Source organism: Vicugna pacos, chromosome 26 (assembly GCF_048564905.1).
Source record: "Vicugna pacos chromosome 26, VicPac4, whole genome shotgun sequence".
In the NCBI taxonomy this organism is placed as follows: Eukaryota; Metazoa; Chordata; class Mammalia; order Artiodactyla; family Camelidae; genus Vicugna; species Vicugna pacos.
Genome location: NC_133012.1, coordinates 10,275,938 through 10,293,485, shown reverse-complemented (window position 1 = coordinate 10,293,485; position 17,548 = coordinate 10,275,938). Strand labels below are relative to the sequence as shown.

Below are 17,548 nucleotides of genomic sequence, written 5' to 3'. Positions count from 1 at the left end.
GGTAGAGTTCAACCCCCAGTACCTCTGTTAAGTGGAAAAAAAGAGTTTATGTAATTCCACATTCCTAATGAGCTGACTTTTAAATCCATACTTTGAATTTATTTTCCACTTAGCTTACTCACTGTCCTTTTTTGATCACTCTTTACATGCATGTACACATACACACACACACACACATCATACAGACCATATTCTATTTTATTGCTTGGAACTTCCTAGCATTTTTTTTCCAGTTTGGTGAAGTTTGGGTTTTTCAGGGATATTTTTAACAAAATGAGGATTGGGGGTTAAGTGGCAAAATGAGGAGGAAAAATATTGACGGCGTATTGCTTTGGTGCAGAGGCAGTTGCATTCCGGGGCAGGATGTGGTTACGGGCAAGTTTTGTGCCATGTACGTTGTCTTGTGATTCATGGAAACACCCAAAGCTTTGGTTGCATGTATTCAGTGTGTTTCGAGCCTAAACTTGCTCATAGGCAGAAAATTTCTATTTATAAATGGAAGGCGGAAAATGTTTTAATTTTGAACTCTAAACATAATTTTGTCTTGACATAAGCAAGACAACAAAGCCATGAACTCGGCCCGAGAAGAAGCTGGCTCCGCTGCCTTTGGGGTGCCCCGGTTACACAGTCTGAGCCTTATGCAAGTATTTCACGTGGCTTACTGTTTTGTTCCACTTGGAACATTCAAGCTCTTTTGAATTCCCTTTCTCTGACTTTTGGAGGCCTTTCTTCCTAGTAGGAAGGAATTATTTGATAATTGGCAGTTTCATAAATACCAGCTCTACTTTAAAATTGTTTGTTTAAATAAGGAAAGTGAAACTGGTATCAGATTGTCCTTTTGATTCCTCACAACATTCTTTCAATAATCCTGATATAAATTCTAATTTATGTTTTTGGGCAGGTACTTTATTAAGTTCTTAAATTATTTCACTTGTCATCACAGTTCTGTGTGAAGTAGGTACTGTAGCTCCATTTTACAAATGAAGAAATCAGTCTCAGAGAGGTTCAAGAAATCAGTTAAGGTCACATCTGTAATAAGTGCCTGGGCTGAGATTTAAGTCTCCATTGCCCGATGTCAAAGACCAAGCTCTTTCGATTTTTAAGACATTGCTTCTCAAGTCACAGTTATAAATTTCCTGGCGAGTCCATGAGTCACCATGTCAATGACACAGGTGATGAATTCAGCAAACCTGGCTCCTCTTCCTCCTGGTCCATGGCCAGACTGCATATCTAAGTCTTCTGAGGAGTTAGTTATAGACAGGTAATAGAGTTCAGGCTGATAGACTCTACAGAAATTATGTATGTGTGTGTGTATATGTGTATTTTATATTAGAGATACAATTTTCAGGCCTGTTCCATAAAATCCTCTGTGTGACTCCACATTTTCTTCTCCCTTATTCCAGGGGAGGATAGCATCCAGGGTAACCTTGGGAGCCACACAAGCCTTGTGTAGAAGATGCCAGAGCCTCTGTCTCTCTGGGTCCCTATGTGACTATGTGGAATGGAATTCTCTCCTGGAAACAACTGGACTTTATGTGAGTAAGAAATAAGCTTTCATTGTGAGATTCTGGAATTTATGTTAGAGCAGCTAGTGGTGGTTTCAGGGTACGAATTCCTATGTCACGTAGGTGGTGTGCTGTTGTGATGGAAACCTGAGATGTGTGGCACTGACTTAGCAGTTGGGTGGTGAGAAAACCGATACCCCACACAGAGGAACGCTGGGGTTCCATCGTGCGCAGTGACAGTGTTTTTGGTAAAACTGTCACCCTGAGAAAACTAGAAATCAGATCTTGTACCTACTGAACCGCTAGTTCCAAAGTTCAAGATTGAGAAGCAGGGTGTTACGAGTGTGTACTGATTTTTATTGGCTGCCATTATCAAGGTATTGCAAGAAAGAGGTGAGCTCAGGAAAGAATGGGCTGGTTTGGAAGGAGAGACAGAAGGGACTGGAGGAAGCCCAGAAGTTAAAGACCTTAGAGGCTTGGAAAAATTTTACTGTGCTGGGGCCCAAAACAGTAAGGTGATAAGACAGAAATGTTTTGAGTCCCAGAGACCCATTAAAAATCAGCCTTAGGTAAAAATTCTTTCATTAATAGCCATCATTTGCATATCTAAAAACTCACCAATGTGCTATGCTAAATTTAACTAAATTGATTGTTAACCTTGAGATACCTTTAATGGTATAAAGAACTGCCAGAAGCTATGAAACTTGAATTTTATAAAAACGTATCCTGGATCAAATTCTTAGTCAGAGTCCCCAGTCTGACTAGTGCAAATCATAGTGGTGGTTAGGGGTGGCGATGGTGATTTTTTCCGATTTAAATAAGAAAAAAAATATGTGAGTTACACACTCAGCTATTGAGTACTTCCTACAAGCATGGTATTGGGATGTGTCAACGGTAATGAAACCAAAATCGATGTACAAAAGCAGAAGTGATACAGGGAGCTAAAGTTCAAAGTAAAAGATCAAAAACTGCCAGAAGAGAAATAGAAAACGTTATAGGATTTCAGAAGAAGTTGAAACGACTGCCAGCTAGAACGTTTATGGAAGACTGACCTCAGGCAGAGCATTTGACCTGGGCTTCAAAGGACAGGTGGGACTTTGATATCCGTGAAGAGTGGTGGGCAAGGACATCGGAGGGGAGTAGAAAGGCAGCGTTAAAGGCATGAAGTGGGAGAGCGTCCTCTTGGGCTCGCCTGTATTTTGGTGAGTAAGATTTAGAGACAAGCCAGACTTTTGAGGACCTCGGATTTGACACTAAGAGTGCATTCTCTAGGCGTTGGTTAATGTGGGAACTTTCAACTATTATCAGCAACATAGGCGTGTGGTTAGAGCTATGGTAGCAGAATGTAACATCATTTGGAGAGAGGATAAAATGGACAAAGAAGACTTGTTTGCAGATCATCACTGTAGTCTTGGTTGTGGAAAGGCAAAGGAAGGACAGATGCATTACAGAAGATTTTAATAGGATGAGGGAAATACCCAAATCAGAGACACAGCATAGGCTTAAAATGTAGAAGTAAGAATTATAAGCCTTGATTTCTTGGTCTGTCCTTACATTATGGAAATGTAAGAATGCATTGTATTTTATAAGAATTTCGTGAGATCCAAAATCCTGAACTGGTCATTACCTTTTTCAGTTAACATAAGGAATGAAATGTCAAAAAAAATTTTACAATCTAGTGCACACAGTTGCTATAAATAAGAAGCCAGGTAGGGCAAACATGTCGGAAGATTAAGCCTACTTTGCTGTCTGTATAAAAATCTCCAAGTTAAAGGATGGTTAAGAAGAATCAGGCCTGTAAATATACCCATTACATTTCTAAATCATGGTTGTGTAGGGAATTATGATTGTCCCCTTCAACGTTATTAAAATATTTCTCACAAGAAAAGTGCTGCCGACTACTGCCAGCTTAGGGCAGGTGGGAGGCTTGGGAGGTGGGAGGTTGCAGATGTGACCCCAGCACCAGGGACTGACCCAAGCTGGCCGCTGGCAGGCGAGGGGCTCTGACCCACGTTGTCATAGAACGGAGACCCGCACCAACACCGTAAGGCTTGGGGGAGGAGATAACCAAAGGGATCCTGCACAGGGAATGGTGTGGCTAGAGAGTGAGAGAGAAACACAGTAAATAAACAAAATGAGCCTACAATGGCCACTGTGACCTTCATATGAAAACCGGACTGGGGCAGATATAAAGGAAATACAGACATCAGTCTCGATCGTAAGTGTAAATGCACAACTTTTGAACGGAATTTTAGTAGATTAAATCCTAAATAAACTATTATTAAATCAAATCCAGCATGGGTGGAAAAAATTCCAAGCTATATTCATTAAAGTGAAGCAAAACTGCTGGCTAAAAAGACCTCAGTGGCTTAAAGAACACAGATATTTATTTCTCTGTCACATTGTTGCTGTAAAGCTCCAGGTTAGCTGGCTGTTCCGTGTGTTCACGCGGGGACCCAGGTTCCTTCAATTATGATTCATCATTATTACTTAGGACAGTGGGTTTCTGACTTTAGTGCCAGTCAGAAATCACCCAGAGAGCTTTAAAAAATTGACTGCTGGGTCCCACCCTCAGACTTCCTATTTCAGTAGATTTTGAGTGGGGCCTGAGAATTTGTCTTAAAAAAATGCCCAGGTGATTATGATGCTACTGATCTGGGACCACACTTTTACTAGAACATCACTGTCATCTGCATAGTAAAAAGTGGATCACCCTGAGTTCCAGGCGACAGAAAAGGGAAAAAGAAAGTATAGGATATGTTTGATTACTATCTTAAGGTAAAAGAAACTGCACACATCAATTTCCTTCTCTTATGGCTGGAAAGGATCTAGTCATCTGATTACATCTAACTGCAAGTCAGTCTGGAAAATATGACCTCTATAGACAGTGGCATGCTGGGAGAATCTCTTCCAGTTCTGTATTTAGTGGTATCACACTGGTAGCTTGAAATTGGTCATAGTGTAAATAGAGCACAGAAACTGGCGAGAGCTACAAATAATGGCTCCCGCCAACCCAAGGGCCAGTATTTAAATGTTTACTAGCACTCTCTTGCTCAGTTGCCATGGTCCTAGCTTCAACTCTATTACTGTGGATGTAGGGGAGAATAAATTTTGGTGGGCAATTAGCAGCTTCTGCCACAATAATCAAGTAGGATTCATTTTAAGAAGGCAAAGATAGATAAATATCTATTAAATAAATAACCTAAATAGAAAAATCTATTAAAGTAATAGATTAAATTAATGTAATGAATTGCATGTGATTGTCTCAATAGATGCAGAAAATGTACCTGTACAAACTCAGTTATCAAGTGGGAACAAGAATCTTGATAATGTTAAGGAGGGAAAACTTTTCCTCAACCTCTTAGGTTCAGTGATAGAGGGCCAGCGAATTAAATCAACTAACGACGGATTAGCAAAAGACAGTGTTTATTCACGTATGTAAATGGAAGCTCATAAAAATGTGACTTAAAGAGGCAGATAGAATTTGGGGCTCATATATCATCTTCAGAGAGGATAAGGAAAATAAATGACCTTTAGGGAGATGAATGGGACCTTAAGAGAATGGATGGGAGATTTGACAGTTTTGTGACAGTTGTCTGTTCAGACAATTTCTTACCCTAGTGCCAACTTCTCTGGTGATAGGAGTCACTTTTCCCTGATTGCAATACTCCTGGGGAAGGGATTTATGGCCATTGACTTGTTTGGGGAAGCTCTGCTTTTAGGCTGCTAAGGGAGGCTTAGAAAACACACACACACACACACACACACACACAGAATGAAACAAAACTCTTCCTGCATCTGTTGATTCTCATATGTCTTCAGTTCAAAATAATCCTTATGCTACAATGGTAGACTCTGGATCCCTTCAAGAGTATATACTAAGAAAACCTATGGCAAACATAAGGAGACACCTCTTTTTAAGAGCTTTGGCCTAAAAATGGCACATTCCACTTGTATTCACATTCTGTTTACTAGAATTTAGTCACATGGCTAAATCTAGTTGCAGGAGAGACTGGGACATGTTATTCTGGAATACGGGTGGGGTAAACAGCCAGCAGCCTCTGCAGTGTCCTCCTCCCTTGCTTTCTTTCTCTCTGTGATGCTTGTCACCCCCCAGTGTACATATTTACTTGTTAATTTGTTTATTGTGTCCCTTGTCCACTAGAATCACTTCCACAAGGGCAGATGCTTCATTTGGTACATCAGCGTCTTTGTAACCTAGTATAGTACCAGGACTATGGTGTACGTTTGGTAATTATTCATTGAATGACTATTGAATGACTGAGAATTTTGTATCCAAAATAAACACAAAGCCTCATCCTTCCACAAAGATAACTCCAAGATTTGATTCCATCTGAGTGAGAGAATGATAGTGCCAAGTACAGACAGGGCAGAAGAAGAAACTTGAATTTTTGGAACAATATAAATTTAAATCTTTGGTGGGTCAGTCGGATGGATGAAGTTATTTGGAAAAACAAAGGACTAGGCCTGGGTCTGTAGAATTGGTCATATCTGCATCGCTGTGATGGGTAAAGCTCTGAGAGAGAAGAAGATTATCAAGGAGGAGATATACAGAGAGCAGAGCAGAAACTGTGGAGGAAGGGAAGGATGAGGACCCACTCAGAGGTGGCAGAGATAGTGTGGTCCTGGAGATAAGCGTAATGAAGAACCAAGGAATCCATAAGAGAGAGGACTTCAAGACACATGGCATCTTTAAGGTCTGCAGAGAGTTTGAATAAAGCAGGGCAAGAGAAACCACAAGGGAAGCTGAGAAACTTCATCTAGCTGTGTGATCAGGAAGACCAGGAGAACACAGGTTTGGATGAGGAGCCTTGGACCCACCCCTGGATTAGCTTCCTCTGCTACTGTAAAAAATTATCACAAACTTGGTAACTTAAAACAAGATACTCTCTCATAGTCCTGGGGGTCAGAAACCTGAAGTGAGTTTCCCTGGGCTGAAACCAAGATGTCTGCAGGTCCACATTCCTTCCAGAGGCTCGAGGAGGAAGTCTGTTTCCTAGCCTTTTCCCGCGTCTGGGGCTGCATTCCTTGGCTCGTGTCCCCTCCCTCTGTCTTCAGGGTAGCAGTGTAGCATCTTCAGAGTTCTCTCTTTCTTCCATTTTCACATACTCTTTCCTCTTCTGTCTTCAAATCTCCCTCTGCCTCCACGATAAGGATGTTTGTAATTATATTTAGAGCTGAGCTGGATAATCCAGGATAATCTTCCCATCTCAAGATTCTTTAACTTAATTGCCTCTGCAGAGTCTTTATTACCATAGAAGGAAGCAGTCACAGGTGCTAGGGATTCGGACCTGGATATCATTGGGGGCCACCTTTCAGACACCATCCTCCCCTTTACTGGTTTATTCTGTTAACCAAAGGGCCATTGAGAGAACAGCTTCAGCGTGTTTGGAGGCAGAAATGGGAAGAGTGGGAAGTTGAGAAAGGGGAGAGCTCAAGGAAATCCTGTTTTTGGGGGTGGTATTGGTGCAGGAATAGGCAGGAAGAGTGGCTGTTTCAGGCTGGGGAAGACCGAGAGTCTGTTTGTAAACAGAAGAGAAGGAGTTAGTAGACCTCTCACTGGAAGGCGAGCCTAACACCACGACTCCTGCCCCAGTGTGTTCACGGGAACAGGGGTCGTGTTGGCTTGTTCGCCACCACATCCCGAGCGCTGCAGGCCCTGCTTAGTACTTCGTATGCACTCCATAAAACTTTGTAGAATGAGTGGATCATATGTTTATGGAGAACTAGTGTAGACCATTGCGCTCAATCTGAAGAACTAAAGAAACCACTGAAACCTACTTTCAGCTGGTTTAACAATGTAATAACTGATAAATTACAAGAAAAGTTTGTAGATGCCAAAATGCCCTTGGCCAAGCCCAGCGTTTCTCAGATACCTATGGATACGTCATGGTTTCCAACCTTCCAGGGAGCTGGGGGAGCTTGTCACAAAGCTGCTTCACCTGTGGGGTCTCTTTTCTTTTCAGTCACACTGCACATTTTCTATACCCTGATCAGAAGTCCAAAGAAATCATCCATTAGCATAGTATGTGTAGCGTCTGTGTAGAGATTGGAATATTGATATTGGCATAAGGAAGCCCTGAGCAGGTTTGAGTGCAAGCTCTGAATGTTTCTGTCTTTGAGGCACTTTGGCAAGTTGCTTTACCTCTCTGAACCTCAGTTTCCTCTTCTGAAAGTGGGGGTACTAATATCTGCCTTGAAGGGTTGTGGTGGTTGGGTGAATTGATACATTAAAAGTGCTCAGAATCTAGCAAACTTTCAATACATGTTGCTGTTACTACTGTAGGCTTCTGGGGCTCATGTCCCATGCAAGTACATGAAAAAGTTCTAGAAAGATCACTGTGTGCAACTTGGGGGTCATGTAACACAATTATATCATGCCCAAGATGAGATTAAGTCCTTCAGAGTGAAATCTGGGTTTAGGCCCCAATTGTGTGCCCTTTAGCAAGTAATTTCATTCCTGTTGGCTTCATTGGTGAAACAAGGGACTTTTGTTACATGATTTCCAGTATCCTTTTCAGATTTATTTTTCTGTATCTATATTCATTGGACTCCCTGCTCTGCAAGGCAGGAATCATGGTTACTTTGTTTACCCTTGTTCCTTAAAGTGCACTGTAGCCAGCACTTAGTAGACCTCAATAAATATTTCTTGCATGAGTGAATAATCTAGCTGCACTAAAGTCCATCTAATGAAGGGACCCATGGACTGGTTTCATTTTTGCTACAAAGTGAATTTGTACAACTTGAGCTTATGTCTTATGATGTCTCTGTTCCTTGTCATAAAAATGAAGAGGGTAATGGCACGAATCTGCCACCACAGATCCGGTGTGGGGTGAGCATTAATCAATCTATTATAATTAATTTTCTTTGAGGGAAACGGCAAGATCAAGATTAGTGACAATCAGGAGTATTTTTCAGATACTGATTCTGAGATTAGCAGTTAATGGTATTTATACATAAGAATAAATTCATAAATATAACAACCTAAGACTTCAAAACTTAAAACTTGAAAGCTTATTAACACATTACTATCAGTAGTACTTGGTGGCAGTGAAGGAGAAGGAGGTGTTTCCATGCTTGGATGGAAGGTGGAGGCTACAGGGAAAGCACATTGGCTACAGGAAGTGAGGAAGCTTGGAGCGGGCACTTAGAAGAATGGACCACGGGCAACAACAGATGATGGAAGCCAGCGGCTCTAGGGAATTTTCGGAAGTTTTGATGTGGGTGTGGGCTTTCTGTAGTCACATAGGATTGAGCTTCTGTTAAGCTGAGCTGCACAGAGGGAGGCGGCGCCCTGCTGGTGCCTCAGGTTCTTGCCGTTCTTGTTGAGACTAAATAGACTTGGAAGTAGATTTTCTTAAATAAATGTTGTTATATACCCTTAACTCAATTTCCAAAGACTTCAAATGTTTGTTGTTGTTTTTTTAAAAAATATTTTTTACCGGCTATGGCTGTTTCACTGGGAAACTGGTGCACAGTTTCCTCACATCACCATTCCATATAGGACACTCTCAATATTTTTTTCCTACATCCTATGCATTCTTGATTTTGCTAGGAAAATTGAAGATAAGAGCGAATTCATTGAAAATACATATTCATGTAGCATGTAACATGGCTGGGAAATGAGATTCACGTATATGAATGAATATAAACAGTTCAAGATAATAAATAACTTAACGTCAAGCTAAGAATTGCAAACCATGATCATCAGTAAAGACGGGCCCATAAATGGAAAGTCGAAGACAACCTCATGGTGAAGATGGACATCGAGTACAGTCTTTGGGCTGGTGTGCTGACTTCCTGCCTTCATTTCTGGACTTCAGTCGAGGAGCACCGTTGGTGTAGCTGGCTGGTAGTTGTGTATGTACCGCATTAGCTGATAGGAGATAAGACTGAGAAAAATTAGAATAGTGCATTGCATTCAATTAGTTTGTCCCTGCTGTGTGCACTTTGGATCAGGTTTTCTTATTTGATGTGTAGAAAGCAGTATTTCTACGGTGACGTTTAGGTAGGTGAGAAGAACACAAAGCTAGGAGACACGATACCGGTGTCTGCCACCATACAGCATCATGATCCTTAGCAAGTAACACTTTCTGTGGATGTCAGTGTTCTCATTATTCAAATAGAAATAGCTTCCACACGGTCCCTTATTTATTCGTTAGTTCCTTCTGTAAACATTTTTGAGCACTTACTTTGTGCCAGCCACTGTGCTCAGCTGGGGATCTGTAGCCTCCTTAAGACCTTATCCTTCTCTTCAGGGAGCTAGCGGGTGGTCCCGAAAGTGAAACATAATGTCCCACTGTAGAGAGTTCTCATAAAAAATGAGATAATGGTTTGTAAGCACTTTGAGACACATAAAAAGTATCGTTCTTCCAATATTAGGGGGTGTCCTAAGAGTGATTGTCATAGTCGTCACAACCGCAGGATGCAGTTAACTTACTGTGGTTTTTTTTATCCGTGGGCATTTGGGCTATGGGGAAGACCGTGATTCAGGTAAGACTAGAGGATTCGTATTCTTCAAGAATGTTTCCCACAAATTGACAATCATTAAAATTAACCTGTGAAGTTAATTATGATGTCTGACACGGATGGCTTTGTCTTTAGGCAGTTATGTTCTTGACCAGATGAGGTCTTCCTTTTATTAGTTTATGAGTCACAGGGCAAACATGGATGTTGTACCGTGAATGCTAAATCAGGACCAAGGAGTGTGAGTTGCTTCTGGCCTTGGAAAAAAACCCCCACCTTTTTGGCATATGTTTTTGTTGTTTACTGGGAGTGAAGGCGCCCTTTACGGCCCGCTGTGAGTACAGTCACCTTCTCAAGTACTTGGCCCTGGGCGCTGCTCTGAGCATCTCCCATTCATCTCTGGTGCTTTGGCTTTTGGAGCTCTGACAGGGTGCCCGGTCTCCTTCATCAGTTCTGATTCCCCTTTCCTTGTGCGCGGTCTCTCTCTCTCTCTTTTTCCACCGTCAAGGTCTCACCAGCTCTCTGGGAGAAGGATTGCATCATCCTTACCACAAGCCTGCCCGGAGCTTTGGGTGCCCTGTCACTGCATATGTCCTTTCCAGTCCCTTCAACCAAGGAGAAGAGTGACAGATTGCTGGCCGAGAGCATCAGATGGCTGTTGGCTAATGATGGCTATAAATTCTGATAATCACAATTGCAATCATAAATAATATAAAACAATAGCACTGCAGCAGCTGACATTCATGCTGCTCAGACTCTTATTTAAAGGATTTTGAAGCATTTCTGGGGAGACTTGTAAGAATTTCAGTCACATGCTGCCACCTGGCCACAAGGTCTTGATGAGTGTTAAGGAGCCAGCTGTTTCTCGAAGGGAAAACAGAGAGATGGGGACAACTGCCCCAGAGGGTCACCCATCGTACATTAGAACTGCTTGGGTGAGAAGTAAATCTTTGTTGTGTCAGGCCACTGAGATTTAAGTTTGTTTGTTACATTGGTGTAGCATAACTTATCCTGACTAGTATGTATCACCTATATCTCTGCGACTGATTTTTCTCATTGGCTAAGTGCTGGCGACACCATGGCCAAGTTAACTCTAGTCAAAAACATTCACCATTCATTCTGCTTTTATCAAGGTAGGTGTGTTTGGAGACATTTTGCAGTCACATAGTAAGTGATTTTTAGAAGTCTCAGGAGAATTGTGTAAATTCTGAATTCCAGGTAGGAGATAGTTGCACTGAAAAAGTTAAGCAGTTGTCCAACTCCCATCCCAAGTGTATTCCTGTAAATTCTACATAAGAAAAATCTTGTCTCTCTCTTGCGTTTTGGGAACAAAGCGTATTAATCGTGAACATGGCTTATAGGTTTAGTATTTATAATTTACTTAAATTTGACAAACATAAAGCATATAGATATTGGTTGGTTATGTTATACTTTAGAAATGCTATATAGTATTGTTATCTAAGTCAAGTTTTTCTAATGGGCAAACTAAACATGGTGTGTTAACTTTCATAGCCACAGTGCTTCAGTCTTGATTCTTGATTATAAGCAACAGGAACTGTCTCTGCATCTATTTGGATGAACCCATGTGGTCATGTGGTCCAGGGGTGGGGAAGAAGGAGGATTCCTTCCTTTTTTGTTCATAGAGGGAAGCAGGGCACCATGCCGTACCAATTCTGCACCCAGTGGAGTGGGAGAATTTCTTGAAAATGGGGGAGGAGATGCCTTCCCAGCAAAGCTAAGTAACCAGCCCATGATAAAAACTACCACAAACGCCCACTTTTCTTAGCAAACCAGAATACACTTGGAAAGTGTAGATTTCCTAGCAGAGCGAATGGAGGAGCCATTCTTTCTTAATGGGGTATCACCCAGTGAGTTTATAAAGGTGGTACTAAAATATAGGGTAACTGTTTTTCAAATTTAGTGTTAGCGGGGGGATTTTTTTTTCTCTCAAACAGAATACCTTACAGAGCTCTCATCCTGATACATCAAATAGAAATGGTGTGGTAAAGCAGGCACAGGGGTCAGAATTGTTCCCTTCCTGGTTCCCGGTGGCCACGAGGTGCCTCATCAGAGCTCCAGGGCTCCTGGACTGTTGTTTGGAATCTACTCATCAGGAGGGCTGTTTTGAATCAGGTCTTGGGTTTCTGATGCCTTGAATCTTTTAACTCTCCTTTCCTTACTCCCCACCACCCCACACTTGGGCTGGATGAAACTAAACTATAAAGAGAAAGAAGCAAATGTCAAAAAACACCAAAACAAATACAAAGGCAAAGCTCAGACCTGCGTTCTCATCTGTTCGAATGGCGGTGGACCAAAAGAGAGAAAAGAAGAAAACCCTAAGTAAGAGCACTTTCTGCTGAGGTTCTAAGTAAGCCGGTGTCTTCTCTCTTGCGTGTGAATTGCAGTTTGGGTTTACAATCAGTGATGTGATGATGGGTCCGTCTTAGCTGCGCTTTGTAGGCAGTGTGAGCTGCAGACGCGGGTGCCGGGCTTGACGGCGCCCAGCAGCTCCGTCGTTTCTGGCAAACTCCGCTGGGATGTGCTTCAGATGATCTGGTGGTTCTTCTCTTCGCTAAGCTGACGTGTCCTCCACGTCAGACATGAATAGTGACCGAGGTACTGACCTATTTAGGGCCCATCCTCCTCTGTAGACAGAGGAAAGTTAGAGAGCTTTTCTCAGTCCGGGTGTGGTGTGGGGATTTATGACCATTGAGTCCTGAGGATTGATCTTTAGGCAGATAAGGAGAGTTCAGAGGACGCCTCTCCCTGCACTGTTTTTTCAGGTGCCTACTGCTCAAGACAGTCAATATACCAAGTGGCACCTTTGGAAGTGGCATGGCCCAAACTCCCACAGCCCCATTTTGGGGTGGCGTATTCTGCTGCCCCTCACCCTGCGAGCTGGGCAGCAGCAAAGGAGGACCACATGGCAGACGCAGGTGAGCCAGAGTGAGAACAGGAGGTGAGGGTCAGAGAGGAAACCTTTGAGTCGTGGAGGTAAGCCAGGGTCATACCCACGCACAGATCCATGTACTCAATTTTAAAGATGGACATTTTTACTCTGAGTGCAGTGGGAGACACTGGAAAGTTTTGAACAGAGATATGATAGAATTTAAAAAAAGAATGAGAAGGTAGAAATCATTGGACTTTACAGGGAAATGACAAATGGTATGTGAACACGACAGTCTTTGTGAGTGCCTCCCATGGCCTCTTCACACCATTCTCCTCCAGGAGAATATTTATATGGGATCTTGATTTATACCTGCTTCCCGCCCAGCTGGAAGATGCCAGAGTCTCTGGGTAGGGAGCCCTCCCACCAGCTTCGCTAAACACTTTTACTTGGAGAGGTTTTTTTTTTTTTTTTCTTCAGATTAAAAGACAAAATGCACATCTTAAAATTTGATTTGGACACAGTGGACTAAATCTAGTGATTTCCCACCCTCAAAGCATCTTGGAAAATCTGTGAAACATGCTCTTTGAGTTCACCTGATCTTTGCTTAGAAATCAGTATTTTGAAATGATATTGTTGTGCATACTGGCGAGGTTTAAGCAGTGGGAGCTGACTTAATTGACACAACATCGGGGTGGCCCAGAGAGAAGCGATGGTTGAAGAACTGGCTTTGGAAAGTGGTGAGAACCACGAACGTGCAGGAAAACCAGGGCGTGAGAGTGAATTAAGAATCTCAGAGGTGGTGCCACTGGACTGAATCACTTGCAGTTATTTTTGTTTTTTCCCCATCCCTGCAAAACTTCCCTGCAAATTCACAGTCCAGACAGATGATCCCGGGTCTCACCTGGGCTGTGGGCAGTGGGCTAGAGCAAGGCGTGACGATGGATGGCCACGGTGACTGAGAGGCCATCCCTCCAAAGGATCCCCGGGCACTTGTATTAATCATCCTTCTCCAGAGAAACAGACCCAAGAGGATAGATGCAGATACCGTATAAACTATTGATAAGTGGTAGGTACGAGGGGATTTATTACAGAAATTGACTCACACAGTTAGGAAGCCAGGAAGTCCCACTACTTGCTGTCTGCAGGCTGAAGAGCCAGGAAGGCAGGTGATGTAATTCAGCCGAAGTCCGAAGGCCTGAGAATTGGGGTTGACGGTAGAAATCCTGGTCTGAGTCTGAAGGCCTGAGAAGCAGGAGTGAGGGCAGGAGAAGACGGAGGTCTCAGCTCCAGCAGGGGGAGCAGGTTCATCCTTCCTCTGCCTTTCTGGTCTATTTGGACCCTCATGGACTAGGTGACACCCCCCCCCCCCCACACTGGTGGGGCCCTCTGCTTTATGGGCTTCCTGTTCAAATGGGAATCTCTTCTGGAAGCAGCCGCCACAGACACATTCAGAAATAGTGTTTTATTAGCTGTCTGGACACCTCTTAGTCCAGTCAGCTTGACCCATAAAACTAACCCTCGCAGTAGTGTCACTCGAGAGCTGAGCAGGCCGGGACGATAGTCCGTCGCGGTCTGTGTCTGCCCTGTCCAACACAGTGGCTAGTAGCTGCATGTGGCTATTTCAATTTATATTAAAATTAAGGAAAATTAAGGGAACTTAAGAATTCAGTTCCTCAGTTGTACTAGACACATTTCAAAGGTTCAGTTGCCACATGTGTCTTCTGTATTGGACAGCACATATATGGGACACTTCTATTGCCATGGAAAATTCTTTTGGGCAGCACAGTTACTATATATAGTAACAGTAATACATCTGCAGAAATTTTTTATATTGTCCAAGTGATTGATATAATTAAAAAAATACACTCTCATTGTCATTACATTATCTCATCCCCATTTCTGCCTTGTGATGTAGACAGAAAGGATTTTATTATTTCCATTTTATAGTGGAGGAAATTGAGGCCAAGAAAGGTTGAGCAACTGGCAGTAAAGATCCCCTGGCCAGTGCAAGGCCATAGAGCGGGGACCGGGACTGGGGCTGCCTGCCTCCCTGAACAGGGTCCCTTCTACTGATCCTGACTGAGGATCCTGACTTAGAGGCCCTGATGATACATGGTGTGGTAGAAAGCCGCTTCTCAAGCTATTAGAACAAGGAACAAATGTCTTTGTTGTCACAACTTGAGTCCTTATAAATTTCCCCATCAGGGAAATAACAGTGAGATGCTAGCAAGGTGGGGCTTTTAAAGGCTCCTTTGTCAAAGGAAACTGTGTACCCACGATGTTATAGGAAGAGGGACTGACGGAGAGGACATACTTTATCATAGGCTGGAGGAAAAAATGGGGGAAATTCTCAGACTCCTCTTCCCAAATGGGTGTGGATCCTGGAAGTACTTGGCCCCAGAGCCTGGGACCTGCCAGCCGGCACCTGGGTCTCCTGATGAGTAGGAAGAGGCAGTGTCCAGGGGGTGTAATTTAAGGTGGAGTCTGTAGGCTCACAAAGCTCCAGCTCTTATCTCCACACTGCAGAGCCCTGGTAATGCAATTATAAAGACATTAGACTTGTTCCTATAAGCTGTGCATAAAATGAGACCTACTGACTTGTGGGACCTGGGGCAAGACCATAAGTGGAACCTCATTTCCCAGATGTCTAACTGTTTCACAGTTATAAATCAAGACAGGCCCATGGCTGGGTGCGTGGCTCCGCTCAGATCTCCCGGGAAACCCGCAGGTGAAAGGGGCCCCACCCTCTGGGGCCAGCCCTGCTCCCTGCGAGTTGGCATGGCTACCAGTATGGGCCGGGGCTGGGTCAGGGCAGGTGGGAGCCTGAGCCTGGGATCCTTGATGGGTCTGGATGCTTCTGATCCAGGAATGACTGACTCGATCTATTACCTCAAGGAGCCAGGGGGCACTCCCCCTCTCCACATGTCACTTTCTGGTGAAGGGCTTCCAGACAGTTCTAAGCAACTTTCAGACAGCACGCCTGCAGAGCAAACGGGAGGGAGGAGACTTAGATATGTGGGAAGCAGGCCTGCCCAGACACCCACTTCAGGGTGACTTGGAGCAGCCAGGCCTCGGGTCCCCGGGGCAGGGGCTGCCCTCCTGGTGGTCCCCTGTGCGGCCCTGTCCCCCAGCACACGCTCAACAGCTTATAGTCCTGCCGGACCTGGTTCGCCTTGTCCCACTCCCTCTCCCACAAGCGCTTTTGCTCAGTAAGTTACTGAACTTCCAAAACATTTTCTTAGAAGACCAACAAAACAGAGCAAAACAAAGCAAGGCAAACGGCGATACAAATGGTGTTTGTGTGACGAGGCACCCTATCGAGCAGGGCAGAATGACTCAGAAGCTGTTTCATTACTTTGTTGAAGGACACTTTATTCCATCCGTGGCTTGTCATTTTATAGTAGATTCTGTTCAAAGTTAGTTCTAAAATTACATGGCTCCATTTTTCTCAAAGTGATGCCATACCTTCACCTGAGGGAAACCACACCTACCCCCTTAAGCTACATCCAGGACAAGAGTCAGTGCATCTCAGATTGCTAGCTGTAGGTGCCTCAGTCTGACTGTAGGCCAAACAGCAAAACCGAGAGAAACAGCAGCCCCTTAACCGAGAAGCTTGTCGCCTGAGGGCGGTTCTGGGAGTGTGTGCCCTGAGGCAGATTGCATCTCCCTCACAGCGTGGCCGTGAACACCACTCACCACACCTGCTCCAGGATCATTTAAAGTCCAGCTGTTCAGACAGGGCTGATCTTTGGACACCATGGAGTCTACCATTGTACTTAAAAAACATTTTTTTTTAATTGACGTGTAGTTGATTTACAATGTTAGTCTCAGGTGGACAGCAAAATAATTCAGTTATATATATACAAGCATTTTCTTTTAGATTCTTTTCTATTATATGTTATTACAAGCTATTGAATATATTTCCCTGTGCTATACAGTAGGTCCTGTTTATCTATTTTATATGCAGTAGTGGGTATCTGTTAACCCCTAACTCCTGATTTATCCCGCCCCCTTCCTTTCCTCTTTGGTAACCATAGTTAGTTTTCTACAAATCTATTTACAAACCAAGAATAGACTCATGGACATAGGATACCATTGTACTTTTTACCGCTGAAGGCCACCCAGCTAGTTAGGAGCAATTTTAACTCTGTATGGGTTAAACAAGAGACATTTATTTCAAATAGTTCTGCAAGCTGGAAGTCTGGGACCAGGGTGCCAGTTGAGTTCTGGTGAGATCCCTCAAAGAGATGGGGGGTGGTGGAGGGAGCATGCTCTGGTCTTCTGATCTTTTCTTCTAGTAAAGACACTAATGCCAGCACCCTCCTGATCTCATCTAAGCCTGATTACCTCCCAAAGGCCCCACCTTCAAATGCTATCACATTGGGAGTTAGGGCATCAGCATGAATTTTGGAGGGACACAAACATCCAATCCATAACATCAGGACAGACTTCATTCTGGTCTACCACACAGCTGAATACACCCTCACCCAGTGTACTTTGAATATTAACTTCTAACCATAGACTTTATAATTTTTAAATCGCCACAATAATTTTTTGAATTATAAATGTAATACATACTTATAGTAGACAATAGGAAAAATTAAAGAAAATAAAACTTACCCACAACTCACCAACTGGAGACTCACAGTTGGGTTTATTTTTTTCT

At 43.3% G+C, this 17,548-nt stretch overlaps 1 long non-coding RNA gene across 2 annotated transcripts in view; it reads left to right on the top strand.

Annotated features, from left to right (window-relative positions):
• The first annotated feature begins 1,409 nt into the window (after nt 1-1,409).
• Nucleotides 1,410-17,548, top strand: part of LOC140689592 (uncharacterized) — a 113,994-nt gene continuing 97,855 nt past the window's right edge. For both annotated transcript variants that reach the window (XR_012064629.1, XR_012064630.1), the window contains exon 1: nt 1,410-1,535. This is a non-coding gene — a long non-coding RNA (uncharacterized lncRNA). The remainder of the gene's footprint in view (nt 1,536-17,548) is intronic.